Genomic DNA, 16,692 nt, shown 5'->3' on the forward strand with positions numbered 1-16,692 from the left:
GAGAAATATTATTTATTGAATATTTTATTTCTCATTTGTTAATGCTTCTTCTGGAAAGAGTTTAACCCAAACTATTATTAAACATTTATTTTAATAAGAAAAAGTTTAACATTACATATGTTGAAAGAAGAGAAAACATTCAGATGTTGTTGAAAAATTTTAATAAATATTTAGTTTGGCCCAAAACTTTTTAATTTTGGCCCTCTGTGAATTTGAGTTTGCCACCCCTGGTCTACGGAGTAAAACACGAAAGTTTGCAGACACCGTGATGGAAGTAAAAGCACAATGCTGGGGAATCACAGCAGATCAAGCTCCCCATGTGGCCTTCTTACATCACAGAGACTGGGCACAGGCTGGGATGTCACTTCGCTGAGTACCTTCGCTCTGTCCACACCAGTGACAGGAATCTTTCAGTGGCCAACCACATCAGTTCTGCTTCCCACTCCCACGCTGGCATCTGTCCATGACCTCATGCACTGTCCCACCAAGACCATCCGTAAATTGGTGGGGAAACACTTAATTTTCCGCCTGGGCACTCTAATCAGATAGCATTAACATAGGCTTCTCCAGTTTCTGCTAGATTTCTCTCCCTTCATTTTCCCTTTGTCTCTTTCCTCCATTCTCCACCCCTTCACTCTCTATTCACAGAGCCATCCGTCTTCTCCCTGCTTGCTGGTGTGCCCTCCCTCCCTTATCCCCCCCATTATCTCCTGCCTTTGGGATTGTGCTCCTCTCCTCGTCAACCCCCCATCACCATTTTGTTTTTATACCTACCTTTTTATAAAAAACATCTCAGTGAAAAGCTCGTCCAAAATGTTGGCTATGTATCTTTATCTTTGCTATATACAGTACACTTTTTGACCTGCTGATTTTCTCCAGCATTGTGCTTTTATTTGGAATTTTCTACCTCAGAGCTGTGAATGCAGAACCGTAAACATTAAAGGTGGACTGAGGGAGTTCTTTGATTTACAGCAGTAGTTTTCAAACATTTTCTTTCCACTCAAATATCACCTATGCTATAGGTGTTGTGATTAGTAAGGGATTGCTTAAGACGGTATATGAGTGGAAAGAAAAATATGAAAACCACTGTTTTAATCGTACCTAACTGACATTATCTACACGGTTTCTCAACTCCAAAGGAAATGGGGCAATGACAATTTTTCTCAAGCAAAATATTTCAGAAACAATTGGGTCTAGAGCAGTGGTTCTCAACTCCCTCTTGATTAATCAAGAGAGCAAAAATAAATTACGAAAGTAAGCTTGCAGTAAATATAAAAACCGACTGCAAAAGCTTTTATAAATATGTCAAGGGGAAAAGATTGGTGAAATCCAGAGTAGGTCCCTTGCAGTCGGAATCAGGGGAATATATAATGGGGAATAAGGAAATGGCAGACCAATTAAATTCTTACTTTAGTTCTGTTTTTACAAGAGAGGATACAAATAACCTACCAAGGATGTTGGGGAACATAGAGACTAATGCAAGGGAGGAGCTGAAAGAAATCAGTATCTCTAAGGACATGATCTTGGGGAAACTGATGGGATTGAAGGCAGAAAAATCCCAAGGGCCTGATAATCTACATCCTAGGGTACTTAAGGAAGTGGCCATTCAGATAGCAGATGCTTTAAGAATTATTTTCCAGAACTCGATAGACTCAGGATCAGTACCCATGGATTGGAGGGTAGCTAATGTTACCCCACTATTTAAAAAGGGGAGTAGAGAAAAAGTGGGGAATTATATGCCGGTGAGACGTACATCAGTTGTGGGCAAAATGATGGAATCCATTATTAAGGATGTAATAGCGGAGCATATGACTAGCAGAGAAGGGATCGGACGGAGTCAACATGGATTTACAAAAGGTAAATCGTGCTTGACAAATCTATTGGAATTCTTTGAGATGGTGACAGGTATACCTGACAGGTGTACCTGGACTTCCAAAAGGCCTTTGATAAGGTCCCGCATAAACGACTGGCTTCCAAAATCAAGGCTCATGGGATTGGGGGCAAAGTATTGATGTGGATTGAGAACTGGCTGGCAGGTAGAAGACAGAGAGTTGGGATAAATGGCTCATTTTCTGAGTGGCAGGCGGTGATCAGTGGGGTGCCACAGGGATCTGTACTGGGACCCCAGCTGTTCACAATTTACATTAATGATCTGGATGAGGGGGTTGGATGTAATATCTCCAAATTTTCAGATGACACTAAGCTAGGAGGGGTTGTGTGCACGGAAGAGGGGATCAGGAAGCTCCAGTGTGATTTGGATAAATTGAGGGACTAGGCAGATACATGGCAAATGCACTACAATGTGGATAAATGTGAGGTTATCCACTTTGGTAATACAAACCGGAGGGCAGATTACTATTTGAATGGCAATAGATTAAGAGATGGGGAAGTGCAGAGAGACCTAGGGGTACTTGTACACTAGTCTCTGAAGGCGAGCATGCAGGTACAGCAGGCGGTTAAAAAGGAAAATGGTATGTTGGCCTTCATATCAAGAGAGTTTGAGTATAGGAACAAGGATACCTTACTGCAGCTGTACAGAGCCTTGGTGAGACCACACCTGGAGTATTGTGTGCAGTTTTGGTCACCTTATCTAAGGAAGGATGTTCTTGCAATGGAGGGAGTGCAGAGGCGATTCACCAGGCTAATACCTGGAATGGCAGGAATGACTTATGAGGAAAGATTGCGCAAATTGGGATTGTACTCGCTGGAGTTTAGAAGATTGAGAGGGGATCTCATAGAGACATATAAAATTCTGGCAGGACTGGACGGAATGGATGCAGATGGGATGTTTCCAATGATGGGAAAATCCAGAACCCGGGGCCATGGTTTGAGGATAATAGGCAAACCATTTAGGACCGAGATGAGGAGGAATTTCTTTACCCAGAGGGTGGTGAATCTGTGGAATTCATTGCCACAGAGGGCAGTAGAGGCAAGTTCATTAAATATATTTAAGAGGGAATTAGATATATTTCTTCAGTTTCAGGGTATTAAGGGTTACGGAGAGAAGGCGGGGACGGGGTATTGAACTTTAAGATCAGCCATGATCTCGTTGAATGGCGGAGCAGGCTCGAAGGGTCAAATGACCTACTCCTGCTCCTATCTTCTATGTTTCTCTATGTTTAACTCGACTCCAAACCTCGTTGTAATGTTTGCAGCAAAGACAAGGCAAGTGGACCTGCCCTTTGACATCAAGGCAAGTGCAGCATCAAGAAAGTCTGGTAAAATTAAGTTAATGGAAATCAAAGACTAAACCAATCTACAGTTAGAGTCATACATCACACAAAGGGAAGATGGATGTGGTATGTTGGAAGTCAAGAATCCCAGGCCAAGGACATCACTGCAGGAGTTCCTCACACCTGTGCCACAGGCCCATCTTTTGGTGCTCTCCATCAATACCTTGTTTCTATTAAAAGGGACATGACACAAGGTTCATTTCTATTTGTAACTCCTTAGGAAATTATGTCCATGCACAGCAATTCATATGATGACCAGTGTCAAATGACAGTTCATATTTATTTCCGGGCAATTTAAAAAAAACATTCTGAACTATTGATTCTATACCCGCTCATTGAGAAAATCCTACTTCCCCATTTAAATTCCCTATAATCCATTTTGCTACATTCCCATTACTTCCCTCACATTCTACCACTCATCTACAAACTGGGTGCAATTTTCAGTTGCCAGATCACTCATTGATCAGGACTATCAACCAGCTAAATGGTGTCACAATAACAACCTTGCACTCAACGTTAGGAGATCATTTGCGGACTTGAAGAGGAAATCAGAACATTTTTCTTCGAGGGTTCAGAAGAGGAAAGAGTCAAGAACCTCAAATTCCTGGATAACTACATCTCTGAAGATCTGTTCTGGAGTCTCCATGTCAGTGCAACCACAAAGATGACTTGCCAGCAGCTAAAACTTTTATCGGTGTACTATGGTAAAAAAGGTACAGGAGCCTGAAGACCAGCACCTAGCAGCACAAGGACAGCTTCTTCCCCGCTGTCATCAGATTCCTGAATTAACAAGAAATCAGAGATACTGTCTTACTTTGTATTTTTCTTTTTCTTGCACTATTTTTATAGTGTTTTTGGTAATGTGGTTTATCTATTGAAAATGTTCACAAAACAATGAATTTTATGACATGTTCATGACAACAAATTCTGATTATGGGATGAGAAGAAACTGAAACATCTGGGGGAAACCCACTTGGTGACAAAGAGCCTATACAAGCTTCATACACAACTAGCTCCACAGGTTCAATTCAAGTCCAGGTAGTTTGAGTTGTCCAGTGCACTTCTTATTGTGCCAGCCAGACAATGACCAAACAAGAGAGCCAAACCACTCACCCATGACATTTAAGTATTTTTAAGTATTTCACCACTACCTCTGGTATTATCAGTGATGAGTAAATCTACCAGACCAACCAAGTAAGCCAGTGGTTCTCAACCTTTTTCTTTCCACTCACATACCACTTTAAGTATTCCCAATGCTCTGTGATTAAGAAGGGATTGCTTAAGGTGGTTTGTGGGTGGAAAGAAAAAGGTTGAGAACCACTGGCTTACTTGGTATCTAATAGACTCGTTATGTGCACGGGTTCCTAACTCCAAAGGAAATGGGCCAATGACAATTTTTCTCAAGCAAAACATTTCAGTAATAATTGGGTCTAGAGCAGTGATTCTCAACCTTCCCTTCCCACCTTAAGCAATCCCTTACTACTCACAGAGCACAGATGGCATAGGGATTACTTAAAGTGATACGTGAGTGGAAAGAAAAAGGTTGAACATCACTGAAGTAATCTCACTTGCAACCATATCACCTGACTGCTTTGTGTGCTCTGTAAAACTCTCCTGTTTCTGTCATCTCAAACTGTTATGCTATTACAGTTAAACAAGAAAGTCTGGAAATACTGATTGAGGCTCTATATACAAAAGTACTGGACATACTCAGCAGGTCACACAGCATCTATAGGAAGTAAAGGTCCATACTTCTTCCCCATCCCTTCTTCCCACCTCTTTCCCCCCCCCCCACCCCCACATTTTTATTCCAGCCCCTGCCTGCTTTTTGCTCATTACCTTGATGAAGGGGTCAGGCTGAAAGCATTGGTTATATATCTTTCTATGGACACTGTGAGATTCTGTTGAGTTTCTTCTGTAACTTTAAACTTCATCGTAAGGCAATTGATGTAGAAGAGTAAAGCAATGGTGGACTACAGAGACCACTGAGACTTAGCTGAGACTACAGCGGCACACAACCTCAATCTCCTATCCCAAAAGAAGAATGCAGTCATAACACCAAATATTCAATGGATGGGTTCCTATACAAATAAACAAGGTGGAAAGAAGATGGGTCTGTTTCCTTGAGAAGATTAAGATGTAGCCTCTTGAAGCACACAATATTCTGAAAGGACTTTACACCGTGGATACAGATAATGTTGGGGAGGGGGGGGCAGGCAGTCCTCAACCATTCTTAACAATGGCTATTTAGATCTGAGATGAAAATATATTTTTTTTTAATTCAGTTTGCAAATTCTCTATCCCAGAATGCTCTGGATGCTCAGCTGTTCAGTAAATACAAAGACAAAACTGATGAAATTTTGGACACCAAGAGATAAAATAATTAAGTGGGGAAAGTAAACCAAGTTGAGGATCAATGTGAATTGATTAAACTGTGATGCAGGCTTAAAAATCTGTGCGAGCTGTTGCTGCTTCTCCCAAAATCTTACGAGGACTGAGCATTGCTACACATTTCTGTATTCATTAATCCCTACTTTACCTGGTCTTGACTTTCAAGCTCCTATGGAAGGTTATCGTACGCCTCTACATCAACTACCTCTGACAATTCCCCATCTCGACTGTGATGGCACTCATATGAAACAGTACATTGGCTCACTGTGAACTAGATAATTCATCCAATGAGATTACTCAGAGAAATCTTACTAATAAGTGTAAAAATTGAAAGAACAACCCAATACTACACAAAATAAAGGTTCAAAGTTTCCTTTTATTGCCACATAATAATACATTAAAAATGCAATATACATGATATTCTTCAATTTTTGTCTGCCATAAGGCAAAGAGTTGTCACGAACAGCGCCCCTAATAATCGGAGTCAGAGAAGCAAAAGAGAGTCCCTTCAGAGACAATTTTTCTCCAGCACTCCTGCAGCCTCTGCGACCACACAGTCTTTGCTTCGAACCATCGTCAACCCGAGCTCCGATACGATCAGGAAGCCTTCAGTGCCCAAATCTCTTTGGGGGCCCTTCTTAATCTCAGCATCCTTTTGAATACCAGCTCCGATACCTGGTTCCCATGAGCCACTCTCCAGTGGTCCGCTTGTGTGTACCCTTCAACCACAAGTCACCAGCGGCCCACAGCCTCTGTGGGTCATCCATTGAGCCCCTCACTGGTCTACTGCTGTGGTCACTGATGTGTCGGGTCATCTCCAATTCTTCTTCTCAAAGGTGGGGGGGTTGCTCACCCCACTTCTGGTGCCCGGCACCAGTCCGCTGCTTCCCTTATGGTATGCTGCCCATCACAGGCACCACCATTTTGGGCTCAGACCTCAGTTGCAGGATATTTAAAAATACTGTCAGTTCCTTTAATAGGCAATTTAAAGCCTGTATGGAGCAGTCATCGTGAGGACCGGACGGTAGGACCCTGCAGAGCAGCAGCATTGCCATGACAGCAGCTCAGTCATGGTTGCCATTTTTGTTTAGCAGGAGTGGGCAAGTCTTCCCTACCACTGAATGCGATCATCGGAGAGACTGATTGGGAGATTTTTTGTTGAACACCTCAGCTCTGCCTGCCACAATAACATGGATCTCCCAGTGGCCACTCATTTTCAATTCTCTTTCCTACATGTAAATCCACGGTCTCGCATACTGCCAGGCTAAGACCAATTGCATATTGGAGGAACAAAGCCTCATCTTCCAACTGGGCACCCTCCAACCGGATGGTGTTAATATCAACTTCCCTGGCTTTGGTTAAATTTCCTCCCATTCCCCTCTTCCCCCACCGTCTCTCCATTCCACAGACCCCTTGTCTCCTTAAGACATGATAAATTCCACCTAGACCTTTATCATATCCAATTACACCTTTTCTTGGCCTGGATTCCTCAACTACTGTTCGAATTCTGAGACCTTCTAATATATCCTGCTTCTGCCTTTTCTAATTTTTCGTTGAAGGAGAGTTCCAGGCTGAAATGTCAGCAATATATCTTTGTCTCCTATAGATGCTGAATAAACCAGCCGAGCTCTTCCAGCATTTAAGTGTTTTTAACTACAATCACAGCATCTGCAGCCTATCGAGTTTCTTGTACAACTGATCGAAACTCTTTTGTACCGGTTTCCTGTACCCCTCAAATCTTCAATCTTTCAAATATTTAAATCGGTCTCTACTTTAACTACCTGACCTTCAACAACCTTGAGAACAGAAACTTGGAGGGATTCACTGCCCTCTTGTAAAAGAATTTGCATGCTCCTCAGTTTAAATGATTGTCCCCTTATTTAATCACTATGTCCTCTTGTTTGTGACTTTTGCGCTCATGAAACTATCTCAACATCAACCCTTAAGATTTTATGTTTGAAAGTTATTACCCCTCATTTGTTTAAACTCCCAAGGAATATAGATCCATACTATCTTGCCTCACTTGCTACAGCTACAATAAGCATCTCCTTCTTGGAATTAGCCCAGTGAATCTCCTTTGAAATGCCTCCAAATGCTACTACATCCTTATTTTGAGAAGGGAACCATAACTGGACACCATATTCCAAGTGTGGCATCACCAACATTTGTTCAGCTGAAATAAAACCACCATTATTGAACACCAATCCTTTTGCAATATAATCTATGCCTTCTTACGGACCTGACTGCTGGCTTTGTGATTCATGAACTAGAACACCAAAGATCCCTCTGACCACTCACTCTTTTTTCAGTCTTTCTCCATTCAAGATCACAATATGCCTTTTGATTCCTTTGAACACGGTGCATGATCTCATATCACCTCCTCAAACTCCATTGACCAAGGTTTTTTTTTTACAATCACTCAATCCACATCCCATTGCAGAATTACAGGCCCATTCACTTTTTTTTAAATTTAGACATACATCTCGGTAACAGGCCCTTCTGGTGCAAGAGCCCGTTCTGCCCAATTACACTCAATTGGCCTACCACACCCGGTACATTTCAAATAGTGGGAGAAAACCAGACCCCCTCGGAGGAAACCCACGCACGCGTGGTGAGAACATACAAACTCCTTACAGACAGTATAAGATTCAAACCCCAGTACCGATAGCTGGCGCTGTAACAGCATTGTGCTAATCAGGCCGCCCCACACTTTTGTATCGATTATGATTATAATCTTCGAGTCGTAATAATGATGAATATATTTTGCATTTGAAGTCAATATTATGTTTTTAAAATACAGCACATACAATGCACATTTCTATGCATGACTGGACCTCACCAACTGGATGACTTGTCTATGTCAAGCTCTATACAAAGCTTTGTTGTGAAGAAATAATTGGAAGTGCTGAGAAGATGATTACCTGTTCTGTAAGCAGTTTGAACAAGGACACAGGAACAATGGCAAGTACAGTAGTTGTTGCCAAGCTTTACTGGTCTTATTTCTCTTTTAAAGCAATTGCTGCATTTCCACAAGGTTACATAATAGATGTATTCTCAGCATTTGTGCTTTGTACCGTGTCATGTTTTCCGGCCACATTTGCAAGTACTTCTTGAGTCACTGCAATTACACATTGTGAAATAAACCTCTGTCGATATTTATTCATATTAAATTCACTTACACATCAGAAGCAGTACAGATAGACCCCAACTGACAATGTTCCGACTTACAAAGTTACAGTGATCAGAATCCATTTTGAATAAAACTAGGTCCGGGGGGGGGGGGGGGGGATGACAATTTTTAAAAAATAAAGGTGATTTGGAACGCATGTGCAGAGGGAGAGAGAGAGAGAGAGAGAGAGAGAGAGAGAGAGAGATTGAAGAGGAGAGAAAGTGACGGCAATCTGCATATGCGTTGCAAATCACAATGTAGATTGCAAAGCGAGTCTGTAGCAGCCACAACTCCAGTCTTCCCATCAGTTTAACATTAATTCTGGGCATCAAATTTCAAAAGCCTACGCTTCGACACTGAATTTAAAAGACTGAACTTTGAAGTAACTTTCTGGATTTTGGCCTGGTTTGGGTATTTCACACACACCTGCACATAGCTAGGGATAGATTTAGTGTTAAGGATACTTACTTAAAATATGACAGGAAATCACAAAATTAGGTTATATCTAAAAAAAATAGTATGTGATAGAAAAATGTTAAGATGATTTCTGTGATCAGCAGTCCAAAATTCAGGAAGCAAAATCTTCATTGTCCAGGGACATCAGTAGGGTAGATACCATGACTCTTTCCCATGGTTGGGTCAGAGGTTTAAAGTGAGATGAAGAAGTTTTAAAAAGGGGATTTGAGAAGAAAGTATTTTCAGATATGCAGAGAGTGGTTGATATCTGGACTTTCTGCCAGAGGGGTGATAAAATCTGATAAATCACTGAGATATTTAGATAAGCACTTGAATAGACAAAGCTCGAAGGCTAAAGACCTAATGCCGTCCAATGGAATTAATATAAATGAGCAAAAAGCATGGCAGAGACGTGATGGCTGAAGGGCCCATTCCTGCAATGTACAGCTCTGTGGTACCAGGAGAAAAATTGAAAGCAATCTCCACGTTGCCTTTTTCCTCCCTGTTGAAAATTAATCTCCAATTCCGATGGAATACACAGGCACTTTGCTCTTCCACGCTGCGCTCCAAAGAGTAAGTACGTCATCAAAGCCCAGTTAGAAAAGAGCAAATGAACCACAACTTTTGGAAGCTTGCTTTCACAAATGCACAAGTGGAAAACCTGAACTTACTGGCACTAATGTTTGGATGCAGTGAATTGTTTGTAGATTGGTGTGGATCTGACTGTGTTTCCTGCAGAATCCGCCTGAATAACTCAGAGGTGCTATAGGCAATTCCCTCATGAATTAACAGTTTTCTTTGACAAAAGAATTTCATGACTAATTATGTAATGACCTTGCATTTTCATTGTATTGATAGAGGCAGTAACCAAACTGTGGTTTTATTTCAACCACTGGGGAATCTACCAAGTTTCAGTCAGCTGGAGATATCTTAAAAACTTGTTTAAAAAGGGTGGGGTTGTTCGAGAAAGGTACAAAAAGTTTTTAAATGTTAAAACTTACCTCAGACTACCAACTTCTACTTTCAGAAGAGGAGTCGGTCACTGTTACTGGTGAAGTTCGTACTTTCAATGAGGGAGATCTGCTATTATTATTATTTACCAAGCACTGCTCTCTGTTCAAATGATTGCCAGTCCCTGGCACACTTGAACCAACTTTAGCAGACTTCCCAGCTCTCAGGTTGGGAAATGTGCCAGCTGATTCTACGCCAGGTTAGACTGACATGGAAAGCAACCTCATTAACAGGAATTGAGAAATTCACTGCTGGTCAAAATGATAAAGAACTGTAAATAAAATTCTACTTAATTAATTTTTATGTGTTTTTTAAATAAGTGCACAAGCATTTCTTTATCCAGCCTTCCAACTTTTATTTATTTACATTTATTTTCTGAACAGGTGCCAAATAACTTTGGATTATTGTGAAGACACAAAAAGGGAAAGGAAGAAGAAGCAGAATCAATGGCTCGACCATCTCCATGAAAAATTTCCCTTTCAACCAATGCATATTAAGCACTAGGGATCTGGCTACTTGTCCCCATTTAGTCCTGTTACTAATACTTCGTCGTTTAGGAGAGGGACTGTTTTTCATACCCTTCCTTCAAATTTAAAATGAGCCCATCTGTTGTCTTCTTCATCGTATCAGTCCTCAAGGTTTAAGCGTCTGCCATTTCCTCACTTCCCTTTACTAATTTGCCATTTCCTTCTTCTACCTCTTATGTTTTATCAGTTCTCTGTCCCTTCACCTTCATCACAAAGCATCCCTGGGGATAGGGGATTCTATCCTCCACTGATGACGTCTGAGTGACACATCGAGCGATGGTGAACCTGCCCTAAATCCTGCTAAATGTACTATGATCTTGTATTTAAAATTAATCATGCCTAATCATAACATAATTAAGCATTATGTACAGCACAGTACATAAGGGTTGTGCCGACCCTTTTCAACCTTTATAAATTTATAAAAGACCATGGGAAAGTTGTTTAAAACACAGCCACACAATTTATTAAGACTGTGGGAAAGTCCTAGCGCCAATAGCGCACAAATTATAAAGACCGTGGGAAAGAGCAATGGCAGACCTGGCCTCCCAGAATTCAGCGCGGCAGAGAAAGGGCTGTATGCACAAAGTATTCATGGAGGGGTTTCTCTGCCACAAGGAATTCTGGGAGAGCAGATCCGCCATCACTCTCTCTCTCTCCCCCCTTCGGCAACTTTCCCATGGTCCTTCAGACAATTATAAAGGTTTACATACGTTGGTAAAGTTTACAGCTTCTTGTTAATCTTTTGTTTCCTTCACGCTCCTGCACTCATGCAAAAAACAATCAACATGTCACTTGTTTTATCCCAGCATACCTTATGTCTCTTTCACACTGGACCCTTAACTGGTAGATTGGCTGTCAATTACTGGGACAAGGTGCCAGTGTGAAAGGGACTTTTGGAAGCAATAGCATTGATAAACATTTGATAAACTGTCAAATAGTTAAAAAAAACGTGGGATATCACCAGCTATTAAACACATTCTAAAGATGTATTTCTTCTTCATTAGAACTTAGTTTGACCAGGACTTCACCTTTGATGGTGCCAAGCAAGTGTGTCAAAGATGCCATCACAGTGCAACTTGATTGAATTGAAGGATCTTGCATCAAAAGGGCTATTGGAGGAGCTGGAAGAAAAATGCTCAGCATTGCCAGTTCACCACAGACAGGTCTTAGCTGCAGATCTGGAAAGAATTATGTATAGCACACTAGGCGATGTTGTAATTTATTATGATAACCAAGGTTGAAAATATGTTAGTATCATATTTGACTGACGTTGGCCTTCCTGATGAGACACCGGAAGGCGACTAGTGTTCCAAGTAGTATTTAGTAATGAAAGCAATAAAGACAGCAAATGACTTAACCATATAACAATTACAGGACGGAAACAGGCCAATTTGGCCCTTCTAGTCCGCACTGATCCAAGTACCCTCCTCGAATCCCACTTACCAGCACTCTGCCCATATCCCTCCATCCCCCCTCCAACTCTTCCTTAAATGACAAAATTGACCCTGCCTCCACCACCTTTCCCGGACGCCCATTCCACACAGCTACCACTCTCTGAGTAAAGAAGTCCCCCCCCCCACTCCTGTTACTCCTAAATCTTTGCCTGTCAACTCTCAACCCACGACCTCTTGTATTCATCTCTCCTACTCTCAATGGGAGTAGCCTTTCCACATCAACTCTATCTATCACTCTCATCATCTTAAACACCTCTATCAAATCCCCTCTCAGCCTTCGACATTCAAAATTTGCTCCACAAAATGAATTATTTTATTTGTGATCACAGCTTGATTTTAATTTAACGCAAAACAGTTCTGGAGAAATACTGCAGGTTTTTTTATGGCAAATGTTTCAGGCCTGAGCCCTCGTCAAGCTATTTTTGATTTTTAAAAACTCTTTATTTTATCCAAAGTTGATATACCAGCTTTTTGATGTTACTTGCCATCATGTAAACTTGAACTCAAAGAAAATTAGGTTCTCAAGCAAATTAGGAATTTCGACAATAATTTACACAAGGTGTACAACCTGATTACACCATTACAAGGATACAGCATTTAAAACTATTGGAAAAATTTTGCTAAAACTCTTACTGTAAGGATGCCACTGTGTTTCACAAACAATAATACAGAATTTCTTGATCTGGGAAAAAATGTCATTCTCAGGGTGCAACTGGTTGCTTCAACAAAAGGCAACACTGACATAGACCCCGCATGACCACAATATGTTAGGAGTCTGACTCCCAGTGGAAAACCACGTACTGTACATTGAGGAAAGGCTCAAGCCTGGAAACGTCAGTTTCCTAAAAGGACACTGTTTGACCTGCTGAGTTACTCCAGCATTGTGTTTTTAAACCACACTCAGGGGAGCATTGAGATTAATACCCTAGCCAAACAGCAGACCGTCAATCATTTAAGACAACTTGAAGACTTACCTGTGAAGGTATGGTATGCAGAATGCCCCAAACAACAAATTTATCGTCTTTCAACCTCAATTTAGTTAATACAGAAGATTTCAGGAGATGCAAAAGGGTCGGGGACCTTTGCACAAAGGTTGCTTGTGGCTGGATGCTGGGATGCTTACACCAACACACCAAGCTATTTACCTCTGACATCAGATCCTAGCAATCAACAAAAGTCCAACTGTTGCTCAATCTGATCCAACTTTAAGATCTATGCAGCCAGTTTCACTTGTTCCATCCAACGCTGCTGCAGATTCCTTGCCCACACATGCACCTGCTCCTAATACCGGATACAAATTTTTTTTTAAATAAAAGATTTGCTTTCTGAACAAAAATTGAGGATTATGATAGACAACCTCAAGATGAACACAAAAGACAATTTCAGATTTGCTGAATCACAAAGGAAATTAGAGAAACATTAAATTCACTTTTTAAAAAAAATTGTGTTTAATCACATACATTCCATTAGTTCAATTGACCTTGTTTTGCTACTGATTTTCAGTATTACTCAGTATCTAATGCCTTTCATGTCAGTGTCCAACAACAGTCAGCCAGCACTGATAGGTTCCAGTGCCCTGATACCACTTTTCCATGGTCGTAATATCCTGGTGAAACCTTTCACCATGTTGGTCACTGACTGCACCAAGATCAGCAGGAAAAAAGTCAAAGAGTGAATGCAGAAAATAAACTTTCAATGACACATTGCACTTCAGAGTTCTGTCTGCTTGACACAGACAATTGCAAAAACAAAGTATGTGAAAGGAAACTTTTAAGGAGATTTCCGTGATCAGCAGCCCAAAATCCATAAAGTACACCCAAAAAGTGTTCAGAAACAAAATCTTCGTTCTCCAGCGTAATTTGTGCATATACCCGAAACGACAGGGAGCTCAGTATTGTGATCAAGCCTGCTGGACCCTAGCATCTATAGATTGTTATTTTTTGTTTACCGGCTGAAACAAAGCAATGTTTGACACCAGAGATCCAACCATGCAAGTAAACTGCAAAGATGTACTTCACAAACCAGTGTGACCCTTCTGCAGGTCTTGTTTCGATATTTTGAACAGCATTAGATTCTCTTTTCATCTTCTTATTTAAAACAAAACACTCATTCTCACTTTTTTTTTCCATGGGTCTTATCGTGAAATAAACCAGCTCCTTGGGGATACTATAGTGTTATCAGAAGTGTTTTGTGATGGACTGTTATGTTCATGATGTAAAATATAGATACAACTAATCATTTAGCACATCACCAAGAGCCTAATAAATTATTCATTCAGAAATTCAAGCCGAAGCTGACAACACAATTAATTGGCCAAAGCTTAATTTACACAATAATAATAATTACATTTCTAGGAGTTGTCCAATGTCTTTGGTTAAACTTATCATTAGGTCAATTATATTGATTATTCTGCATTTCAACTCAAGACGATTCAGTATTAAAATAAGTCAGATGATGAGAATGAATGAAAGCATTTAGAACTCCAAGGTGCCAAAAAAAACCTATGCCCCTTCCCATGGCTGTCATGATAGTTTTTATAAGCCCAAGCTTCAAACATTTGATTCATCAAATAAAAGCCCTGCCGACTTGTCCCCACATGAGATCCCCACCCCCTCCCCAAAAAAGGACCCCTCGTCGAACACAACCCTGCCTCGAAAATCCTCTACTTGCACTACCAAAACTATGCAACAGTAATTGGTGGGCAAAGGATTGTTCCAATAAAGTAATGGAAATGCAATCAAGTTAAACATTGCAAGGAATGTGCAAATCCAATACATCTACAAGAGATCATTTGTTGAAGCCAGTGTCGCCAAACACCGATGCAGTTAAAAAAAAGGGTGGGGCGGGACATTTCCTCACACAGACATCAAGCTGTCTGAATTACACTGATTGGTTGGATTCAAGAAGTAAAATAGGTTCAGTGGAGTCATCAAGGGGCAGAAAGGCGTGAGAGGAATAAACAGATACTTCTATAGTTCTGGGTGTAGATCCAATATGTTGCCTCCTCCTTGCAACAGAAATTTAGGAGCTAAGTGGTAAATAGAGTCAGACCTCAAAGGGCCGTGATGTCTGATGTGAAAAGCATAGCAACAGGTGTATAGATCAGCTGACTGTGTGTAAAAAAAGGATGGTGTAGGTGAGAGGGCTTTATCGCTGGAGATGGTAGACCTGCACAAACTGGCCCAAGCCAGAATTAATCCAATGACCTCACAGGGAACTTTTCTAATCCTGTCAGCTAGAGGTCTAAAACAATAATTTGGCAGGAGAATGAAGCAGAGTGCATATGAGTGTGCGCGCGTGTGCGTGCGTGCGTGGGGGGGGGGGGGGAATAAGGAAGTACAGTCAAATAAACAAAGATCCAACAGGGATTACTTTAGAGCAAAGGCACAGAGGGATTGAAATCTTAAGGTGTCTCCAACAGTTCATTTAAGCCATTGCTTAGATAGTCCCAATTGCAAAGGCGCCATAAATCTCCTCCATAGAAATACCTGCTCCAATTATTTTTGCATTAGACATTACAGCGCTTCGAGGTCTAACTACTTGGCTCCTAAATTCTTATTACAAGATTCTGTTCCTCTCTTTAATCACATTGTTAATATCAATGTGGGTACCACTTCCAGATGTATGCCCTTGGTTAGAATTCTGTGACATTCTTGACCATGACACTAAGTGGACAAGGCAATGCTCTAGTTTTACACCTTCGTGTTCCCCTCACGAACCCATCTCCCACCCTTATGCTCCTTGATCTCTCCAATGAACTGGATCTACACCAAAACTATAGAAGCATCTGTTTATTCCCCTCACTTGTATGTCTCACGCCTTTCTGCCCCTTGATGTCTCCAATGAGCCTAGTTTACTTCTCGAATCCCACCAATCAGTGTAATTTAAACAGAATGATGTTTGTCGTGAGGAATTTCTCCCCCCCCCCACCAACTTTAAAAAAAAAACTTCATCAGAGTTTAGGGACATTGGCTTCAAAAAGGTGATCTCTTGTAGATGTACTGGATTTTCACATTGTTTAATTTATTTGCATTTACATTATTTCATTGGAACAATCCTTTGCCCACCAATTACTGTTGTATACTTTTGGTAGTGCAAGTCGAGGATTTTCTAGGCAGGGTTGCGTTCTACAAGGGGTCCTTTTTTGGTGATCTCATGTGGAGACAAGTAGGCAAGGCTTCTGTTTGATGAATCAAATGCTTGAAGATGGGCTTATAAACACTATTGTGACAGCCATGAGAAAATACACAGCAGGAATGGGCATAACATTCAATACGATTCTTACATTATATCCATCGATTTACAAGCAGTTCCCTGGTTATGAACGTCTGACTTATGGACAACACGTACTTACAAACGGACTAGTGCATCAGATTAAGAAATGAGAATGGCATCAGCCATTTCAAGTCAGATCGCATGGCTGTTAATAGTGTTGTGTGTGCCTACTTCAA

The 16,692-nt window shown here is 41.0% G+C and overlaps 1 protein-coding gene and 1 pseudogene across 4 annotated transcripts in view; one reads left to right on the forward strand and one right to left on the reverse strand.

Moving 5' to 3' along the window:
• The window catches only part of tafa5a (TAFA chemokine like family member 5a), a 433,494-nt gene that overhangs the window by 358,877 nt on the left and 57,925 nt on the right, over positions 1-16,692 (reverse strand). The window lies entirely within an intron of this gene.
• LOC138748687 (m-AAA protease-interacting protein 1, mitochondrial-like) lies at positions 11,772-12,865 on the forward strand (annotated as a pseudogene).

The sequence above is a fragment of the Narcine bancroftii genome, chromosome 13, assembly GCF_036971445.1.
Source record: "Narcine bancroftii isolate sNarBan1 chromosome 13, sNarBan1.hap1, whole genome shotgun sequence".
Classification (NCBI taxonomy): domain Eukaryota; kingdom Metazoa; phylum Chordata; class Chondrichthyes; order Torpediniformes; family Narcinidae; genus Narcine; species Narcine bancroftii.